Below are 9,512 nucleotides of genomic sequence, written 5' to 3' on the forward strand. Positions count from 1 at the left end.
TTAGTCTTGCTTTTCACTTTTAGTCTTGCTTTTCCCTTTTAGTCTTGCTTTTCCCTTTCACTGCTGCATTTCCCTTTCTCTGCTGCTTTTCCCATTCACTGCTGCTTTTCCCTTTTAGTCTTGCTTTTCCCTTTCCCTGCGCTTTTTCCCTTTTAGTCTTGCTTTTCCCTTTTAGTCTTGCTTTTCCCTTTTATTCTTGCTTTTCCCTTTTAGTCTTGCTTTTCCCTTATAGTCTTGATTTTCCCTTTCACTGCTGCTTTTCCCTTTCACTGCTGCTTTTCCCTTTTAGTCTTCCTTTTCCCTGTCACTGCTGATTTTCCCTTTCACTGCTGCTTTTCCCTTTTAGTCTTCCTTTTCCCTTTCACTGCTGATTTTCCCTTTCACTGATGCTTTTCTTTTTTAGTCTTGTTTTTCTCTTTCACTGCTGCTTTTCCTTTTCACTGCTGCTTTTCCCTTTCACTGCTGCTTCTCCCTTTCACTGCTGCTTTTCCCTTTCAGTCTTGCTTTTCCCTTTTAGTCTTGCTTTTCCCTTAAACTGCTGCTTTTCCGTTTTAGTCTTGCTTGTCCTTTTTTGTCTTGCTTTTCCCTTTCAGTCTTGCTTTTCCCTTTTAGTCTTGCTTTTCCCTTAAACTGCTGCTTTTCCGTTTTAGTCTTGCTTGTCCTTTTTTGTCTTGCTTTTCCCTTTTAGTCTTGCTTTTCACTTTTAGTTTTGCTTTTCCCTTTTAGTCTTGCTTTTCCCTTTCCCTGCTGCTTTTCCATTTTAGTCTTGCTTTTCCCTTTCCCTGCTTCTTTTCCCTTTTAGTCTTGCTTTTCCCTTTTAGTCTTGCTTTTCCCTTTTAGTCTTGCTTTTCCCTTTCACTGCTGCTTTTCCCTTTTAGTCTTGTTTTTCCCTTTTAGTCTTGATTTTCCCTTTTAGTCTTGCTTTTCCCTTTTAGTCTTGCTTTTCCCTTTTAGTCTTGATTGTCCCTTTCACTGCTGCTTTTCCCTTTTGTGTCTTGCTTTTCCCTTTCACTGCTGCTTTTCCCTTTTAGTCTTGCTTTTCCCTTTCACTGCTGCTTTTCCCTTTCACTGCTGCTTTTCCCTTTTAGTCTTGCTTTTCCCTTTTAGTCTTGCTTTTCCCTTTTAGTCTTGCTTTTCCCTTTCACTGCTTGTTTTCACTTTTAGTCTTGCTTTTCCCTTTCACTGCTGCTTTTCCCTTTTATTCTTGCTTTTCCCTTTTAGTCCTGCTTTTCCCGTTTAGTCTTGCTTTTCCCTTCCCCTGCTGCTTTTCCCTTTTAGTCTTGCTTTTCCCTTTCACTGCTGCTTTTCCCTATCATGGTCTTGTAATTTTGTAATTTTGCTATCAGTATTCCACATCATAACATAATGTCAAGTATGGATACTTCTCTTGAATGTGCAGTCCACAGAAGAAGACTACATATCCCAGAGAGCAACAGGAGTAACAATAAGTTACGGGACCAGGACTCTATATAATCTCGTTTTCAGGCTGGAGTGCCCTCCTTCTTCTCTCGAACTTCTCGGAGAGTGGGATGCGTTCCAGCCGTGTCGCCTAGAGTTCATAGTAGGACTCTCAGTTTTCGGGGACTCTCTCTCTCTGTTTCGTTCGATTTGTTAGCCTCAGTTATATTATATTGTGTTATCTTGTATTTCGATATCATATTTAGTAAAATAAGTTTTTCCTCCTTAGATTGTTGCTGTTTTATCCCACTCGCTTTTTCCCCCTACTTACCAGGCCCTGGGGGGGGCCCACGGGGTGGCTTCCCGTGTCACGGGCATAGGTAGATCTAAGTAACCCGTGACACCTATTAGTCTTGCATTTCCCTTTCACTTCTGCTTTTCCCTTTTAGTCTTTTCCCTTTCACTGCTGCTTTTCCCTTTCACTGCTGCTTTTCCCTTTCACTGCTGCTTTTCCCTTTTACTCTTTTCACTTTCACTGCTGCTTTTCCCTTTTAGTCTTGCTTTTCCCTTTCACTGCTGCTTTTCCCTTTTAGTCTTTTCCCTTTCACTGCTGCTTTTCCTTTTTAGTCTTGCTTTTCCCTTTTAGTCTTGCTTTTCCCTTTTAGTCTTGCTATTCCCTTTCACTGCTGCTTTTCCCTTTTAGTCTTACTTTTCCCTTTTAGTCTTGCTTTTCCCTTTTAGTTTTGCTTTTCCCTATTAGTCTTGCTTTTCCCTTTCCCTGCTGCTTTTCCCTTTTAGTCTTGCTTTTCCCTTTTATTCTTGCTTTTCCCTTTCACTGCTGCTTTTCACTTTCCCTGCTGCTTTTCCCTTTTAGTCTTGCTTTTCCCTTTCACTGCTGGTTTTCCCTTTTAGTCTTGCTTTTCCCTTTTAGTCTTGCTTTTAACTTTTAGTCTTGCTAAAAACCCTTCTTAAGGCATCAGCACCATCAAAGAAGAGGCCACCCCGCCGGCAGCAATAGAAGAGCCCATGGGGCAGCTGAGGAGGCAGGGGCCAGGCAGCACCTGGGACACACACTGGCCCCAACGGACCCTTGTCATCACCGTCCAATTCAACCTCAAATAGAAAACAGAAAGACTGCAAACAATAAATTAACATTGAAAACAATTGAAAAACAAAGTGTTGGTATTGAGTGTTGGTATTGACATCGGCACAGCTGTTGACGCTTCCCCATCCTTGACGCTCTCTCCCCTTTTTCCTACTGCCGTGCAACTGCTGCCACTGTTGCATTCCAGACACAACCCCACGGGCTTCAGAGAGGGCAATGGCAAACCTCTGCTCCTTTGGACCAACATCCACAGGCCGTGCTACAGCTGGGGTCAGCCAGCTGGAGCAGAACCACCAGTCCTGCTGGACACCAGGCTGAACCTGCAAGGAACCCACCCGGGCTGCCTTGCCGAACGCTGTCCTGGGCTGCGTGAGGCCAGGTGCCACCCGTGGGTGAAGGGCGGTTATCCCGCCCTCTGCTCAGCCCTGAGGAGGTCACAGCTGGAGCGCTGGGACCGCATCTGGGCTACCCAGCACAGGGGATAACAACACGCTTCTTCCCATTACGAGTGGACCATTCGGTTCTACCACTCCAGATCCGCAGCCCATCCCTGTACAACCGCTCTTAAGTAGGGACCTATACACTTCCTTCTTTGCAGGCATTTGAAATGTCTCTACAGAAGACAAAACCAGACAAAAATCTTTCCGTGCCTATTCACACCACGTTCCTAAGACAACACAGCTGGTTCTTAAACACGGTAGTACGTACCCTTGGTTTACTGCACAGCTGGTGAACAGAAAGTTCTCCAGCCTCACTACGGAATAAAGAACTCCACCATCATTCCCATGCTCCCTATGAAGCATACTGAGCTCCAACACTCACTCAGTCCCTCACTCAATCTTCCCCCTGCTAATGTTCTTCCATCTAATTCCACCTCACATCACAACACAAGCTGTCACAGCCTGGTGTACAGTCTCATCAAAGGGAACGCTGCTTGTTTGCCATCAGAATTCATTAAAAAATGAAACAATTCAACAACCAACAACCACTACTTCTCATATTACCTACAGGCAACAATGCCTGAAGAACTGGAGTGTCAGATGGCATGCAAAACATTACAAGTTGGCTCGTAGGAATGAAAGAATTTCATGAGAGAACGGGGTGTTGGTATTGATAACGGCACAGCTGTTGACGCTTCCCCATCCTTGACGCTCTCTCCCCTTTTGAATGCGGGCAATTTGAGTTGCTGTTTTTCTGTGTTTTCTTCTGTTGCTCTTTTAGCTTTTAACAGAGCTACGAGTTTTTTTCCCTGTTAAGGAGCTATCTCAGGTTTGCGATTCTGCACCTGCGAGCTTGACCTTGAAAGTCCAGGTGGACTGCCAATACTCCGGTATATTTTATAAACACTGCTGAGCTTTGTTTTCTTTTACTTTTTTTCCTCTCTATTGAAGAAAAAAAAAGGAAAAAAAAATGTTTTCTCTACTAAAATTTTTTTACCAGGGACTGTGTGCCATTGGTTCCTTTTTTGAGATGCTCCGAACATATTGGGTCATGTTTAAGCTAGCCACTTTTTCTTATGGAGCTATACAATTGTATAATGGATTGAAAGCATGGTTAGCAATGCTCACTTCGTATCTGCGTACAGCTTCAGAGGGAGCAACTAATGCAACTAATTATACAGAAATGGTGATTTTTAAGCGTGCTCCTCTTTCTTTCTATGAATCCTTTATGCAGTTTTTGAATGATCAGTGGGCCACACTCTTAATCTCCCTGATCTTACTGTTGATTATTATAATAATCTCACTCAGTATCTGGATTTATAACATCCGGAGGAAGTCTTCCCTAGAACCAGAGAATACTGAGTGGCAGGGAGTGTGGAGAGGCTTTGAAGAGATTCTCAAAGGACAGACATCTTCAGTGTTATGGAGCTTCACTCCTGAACACTTGAAGAATCCTGAGAGTTTGATTGCATATTTGAGGCAGGAATGTTGTGGCTCAGGCAGATCTCAGGAGGCACAAATGATTTTGGGCCTAGCTAATGCTTATCGGGCCTTAGTCAATACCATTCCTGAGAGGGAAGTTTTTGAAGCTGAGAGAGAGAGTCTCAGGGCCGAGAAGGAGAGTCTTAGAGCTGAGGCAGAAAAACTTTGGACTGAGAAGGTAGAGAGAGAAAAAGCTTTTAAAGCTGCGAGAAAAGATCTGTACCAACGAGACTCAATCTGGTACGAGAAAGAGAATCTTAGAGCTGACGCAGAAAAACTTTGGGATGAGAAAAGCTCCCTGCAATCCCAACTCAACACTCTCCAGTCCGAGCACAGCGCCCTCCGGTCCGAGCACGACACTCTCCAGTCCGAGCACAGCGCCCTCCGGTCCGAGTACAACACTCTCCAGACTGAGCGCGATGCCCTCCTGACCGAGCACAATGCCCTCCAGACCGAGCACAATACTCTCCAGTCCAAGTATGACACCCTCCAGTCTGAGTGCGGCACCCTCCAGGCCAAGCACGATGCCTTCCAACCCAACTGCGATGCCCTCCGGTCCGAGCACAACACTCTTCAGTCTGTGCATAATGCCCTCCGGTCCGAGCATAACGCTCTTCAGACTGAGCACAATGCCCTCTGGACCGAGCACAATACTCTCCAGATTGAGCACAACGCTCTCCGGTCCGGGTACAATACTCTCCAGTCCAAGTATGACGCCCTCCAGTCTGAGTGCGGCACCCTCCAGCCTAAGCACGATGCCCTTCAACCCAATTGTGACACCCTCCAGACCGAGCACAACACTCTTCAGTCCGAGCATAATGCCCTCCAGTCCGAGCACAACGCTCTTCAGACTGAGCACAATGCCCTCCGGACCGAGCTCAACACTCTCCAGACTGAGCACACTGCCCTCCAGGCCGAGCATAACGTCCTCCGGTTCGGGTACAACACTCTCCAGTCCAACTACAACAGCCTCCAGACTGAGCTTGGTGCCGTCCAGTTTGAGCGGAACGCTTTCCGAGACCAGCTATGTGCCCTCCAGGGTGAGTTGAATGTATTTAACCAACTACCAGGGGCACATGTAGTCCAATTGGGCCAGCCACTGGGGGCGCATGTAGTCCAATCTGACCAGCCACCGGGGGCACATGTAGTCCAATTGGACCAACCATCGGGGACACCAGATACAATGTTGGTTGCCCCTGTAAGAGGGTGAAAGACAAAACAAGTTTCAACTCAGTTAGAGAAAATGCAGAAGGAGTTAGAAGAGCGGAGGGAGTTAGGAGAGCAGGACTCAGGAGACTCAGGTGACTCGGGAGAGCAGGGGGAGTCAGAAGACCAGAAGAAGTTGGAGGAGCAGAGGATGTTAGAGGGGTATAAGAAGAAGTTTGAGGAGCAGAAGAAGTTTGAGGAGCAGAAGAAGTTAGAGGAGCAGAGAAAGTTAGGAGAGAGGAAAAAGAAGGTGGGTTACCTGGAGGAAATAACACAAGCGTCAGGGTCAGAGTCAGAAGAGGAGCCAAAAGCTAGTTTTTCTTTACGAGAATTTCTCAAGTCCAAACTTATAGATGGGGCAGCCTCATCAACACAGTTGCCACCATCAACACCTGGGACTCTTGATAGAGCAAAAGGTGAGCAAAGTATTACGACCATTATTGATCGATCTTTTAAACTGAGTGAAATTCGAGATCTAAGAAAGGCTTACACACGTCAGCCAAAAGAAAATATGGTCACTTGGTTACTTCGCTGCTGGGACAATGGTGCCAACAGTGCGTGGCTCGATGGCAGTGAAGCTCGCCAACTGGGTAGCATTTCCAGGGACTCACGTGTGGACAGAGGTATTGGCACATGCCAAAATCGGTCCTACACCCTCTGGAAGCGGATGTTGATAGCGGTAAGAGATAGATTCCCCTTTAAACGGGACTTGGAGCCTGAGAGAAAGAAATGGACTGATATTGAGAAAGGTATCCAATTTTTGAGAGAAAATGCTCTGGTGGAAATGCTATACAGCCGCGAGTTCAATCGTAATGATCCAGACCAATTACATGATCCTGAAGCAGTCCGCGTTCCACGACAAATGTGGCGTGACTTTACAAAAGCAGCTCCAGAAAAGCATGCCAGTGCACTTGCATTAGTATATGGCAAAGGGGACAGGAAACCCTTTGTGAATGAACTAATTGGCAGACTTCAGGAACTTGAATTATTTATAAGCGCCACAGAAGTTAATCTGTATACTTCAGCCATTGTCAAAATTGTGGAAAGGTTAAACGAAGTGGAGGGAACACAAAATGATATTATTGACAAATTGGCTAATGTGCCTGATGTAGATGAATCCACGGTGGTACAAGATGATGGAAACCAGGATTTCCACAATCGCCTATTGAGGAAGCTAAACAACATGAGTTCCTCTCGACTTGTATCATCGAAAATCTCAACCATTAAAAAGAGACGTCCTCGTATTCAAGCAAATGACAATGATAAGACACCTCGTATTCAAGCAAAAGACGATAGGACTACACGTCTTGCCTTGTTGCGTTTCCTCTGTAGTCATGGGGAGGACATGAAGAAGTGGTGTAATTCATCCACCTCTGCACTTCAGGCACAAGTGAAAGAATTACAAGGTGAAACAACTACCAAGGTGAACTCTTCCAAGAAGGGGAGAGTTCCAGTTGCTGCAAGTCAACGAGGTAAACAATAGAGGGGCCCTGCCCCCAGCCAGGGGGGGGAAAGGGACAATAGAGTATACTGGACTGTGTGGATTAAGTGGCCTGGCACATCTCAACCACAGAAATATAAAGCCTTGGTGGACACTGGTGCACAATGCACCCTAATGCCCTCAAGTCACCAAGGGACACAACCAATATATATACATGGAGTGACTGGGGGTTCCCAAGAATTGACTATATTGGAGGCCGAAATAAGCCTCACTGGTAAAAACTGGCAGAGACACCCTATTGTGACTGGTCCAGAGGCTCCATGTATACTGGGAATCGATTACCTTAGGATGGGATATTTTAAGGATCCCAAGGGGTATCGATGGGCCTTTGGGATAGCTGCTGTTAACACAAACGGTGTTAAGCAGCTGTCAGCTTTACCTGGTCTGTCAGATCCTTCTGCTGTGGGGTTGCTCCAGGTAAAAGACCAAGAGGTACCAATTGCCACCAAAGTGGTTCACAGACGGCAGTACCGCACCAATAGGGACTCATTGCTCCCCATTCACAAGCTAATTCGCCAATTAGAAAATCAGGGAGTGATTAGCAAAACGCACTCGCCTTTTAACAGCCCCATATGGCCAGTGCGTAAAACCAGTGGGGAATGGAGGCTGACGGTAGATTACCGTGGCCTGAATGAAGTTACACCTCCATTAAGTGCTGTTGTACCAGACATGCTAGAACTCCAGTATGAACTGGAGTCAAAAGAAGCTAGGTGATATGCCACCACTGATATTGCTAATGCCTTCTTTTCCATCCCATTGGCTGCAAAATGTAGGCCACAGTTTGCTTTTACCTGGAGAGGTATTCAGTATACCTGGAACCGTTTACCCCAGGGGTGGAAGCACAGGCCAACAATTTGCCATGGATTAATCCGTGCGTGCACGCAGCTCCTGAGGACACTGAGCTGTATTTCTGGTTAAAATGCACAAAACAGCAACAGCCAACAAAGGTGGCTGCTGCCAGCTCACCTGACCAGCACCTCATGCTCTGTTGTTCTCTTTTAGCACAAACCATGCAGTACTAACACCACCAAAGCAGCAGTGCTGCTGTAAGCCCATGCTGCTCCTGGACCCCCCCTCTGCCTCACACCACAGGTCAGAAAGCAAAACTCAGAGGGGGAGCAGTGGAAATACAAACAGCAAATGCTCCCCATAAAGCTGCAATCCACCCAGCGGGCTGTTACCTCTCTGTTATTTTCATTACTTGGTATCAGCTGGGTTACAGATGGCTGCTCAGAGTTACCAGCTTCAAAAACTAGGTCAATGGTATCAGAGAGAGGAAGGAAACATAACGATCCTGGGCTTTACGAACCCAAACCATCCAAATAACAGCAGCCTAACAGAGAAGATGATTTCACTGAGAGTCCTCATTAACCCCAGGCCTGGCAGCTGCACTGCTGAGCGATCAGAGCAGTGAGAGGGGCAGAGGACCGTGCAGCTGCAACTGCGCACTCAGTACCTTTTACCATTGCCCAGTAATTCCTATAGGAGTTAATCCTGCTGCGTAACCTTCCAGCAAACATAATCAGTAGCTCTCCAGCATTTCCTAAGACATAGTTAATTTTTTTGTTAGCAGGTTGGTTATGCAGAAAAAGCAATACAAAGGGCACTACCACTGCTCTAATTCATACAGAAGTGCCCCGGATCAAAGACCAATGCTCCTGCACTCCTCCAGACCCCAGTTTCATACAACACATTCTGCAGCCAGGCTTCCCCTGCCCTCGTTCCCATGGGGATGGTTTCCCTATTCCAGCAGTACAGGCAGTTACAGCACACAGGGCTTCCAGCCCCAGTGTGGAGCAGAAGCAAACAGCTGTGTGCCAGGGAAGAGTGAGCACCAATACCAGTTACCTGAAATGTCGGTATTGAGGCCAAAGATTTGTGTTGTGAAAGCACAGCCACACTTACAGCCACAGAAACCTCCGCTGTGGGCTTTGACTGGGTCAGGTTATGGGATTTCTTCCCAGTAAATATGTAATTGTGGGTCTTTAGGTCAGAACAATCAAATCATATTTGAAGGACTCATTACAACAACGTTTAGCTGAACAAGTTTCCCAATTGAAAGCAAGTTGTAAGCATGTTTAAATGCTACACATCCAGTGCCCAATCTCTTTGAACCTATGGAGAAGAATTCTTGGGGAGCACCAAACATTGTATCACCCCAAGCAGGGACAGTTTAGTGTCTTAACCAAAGGGCTGCAGCAGCCTGGATAGGCATACAATGGGCTCAATGATACCGTTTAATATTTTATTAAATTAAGTGGACTTCCTTGGGTACAGCTGTCACACACCACCAGAGACCCCTGAGCCACAGCCTGGAAGCAGCTCCAGTCACTGAAGTGCAAACCATACCAATGGAAATAGCAGACACCTCGCTGCTGTC

At 46.3% G+C, this 9,512-nt stretch overlaps 1 long non-coding RNA gene across 6 annotated transcripts in view; it reads left to right on the forward strand.

The window, feature by feature from the left end:
• The window catches only part of LOC146752502 (uncharacterized), a 99,122-nt gene extending 97,436 nt beyond the window's left edge, over positions 1-1,686 (forward strand). For 5 of the 6 annotated variants that reach the window (XR_014940593.1, XR_014940589.1, XR_014940592.1 and 2 more), the window contains one exon: positions 1,400-1,686. This is a non-coding gene — a long non-coding RNA (uncharacterized LOC146752502). The remainder of the gene's footprint in view (positions 1-1,399) is intronic. The other variant, XR_014940591.1, reaches the window with a different exon arrangement.
• Positions 1,687-9,512: the final 7,826 nt, after the last annotated feature.

Source organism: Coturnix japonica, unplaced genomic scaffold (assembly GCF_054131305.1).
Source record: "Coturnix japonica strain WE unplaced genomic scaffold, WE-NBRP24 Scf044, whole genome shotgun sequence".
NCBI classification, from domain to species: domain Eukaryota; kingdom Metazoa; phylum Chordata; class Aves; order Galliformes; family Phasianidae; genus Coturnix; species Coturnix japonica.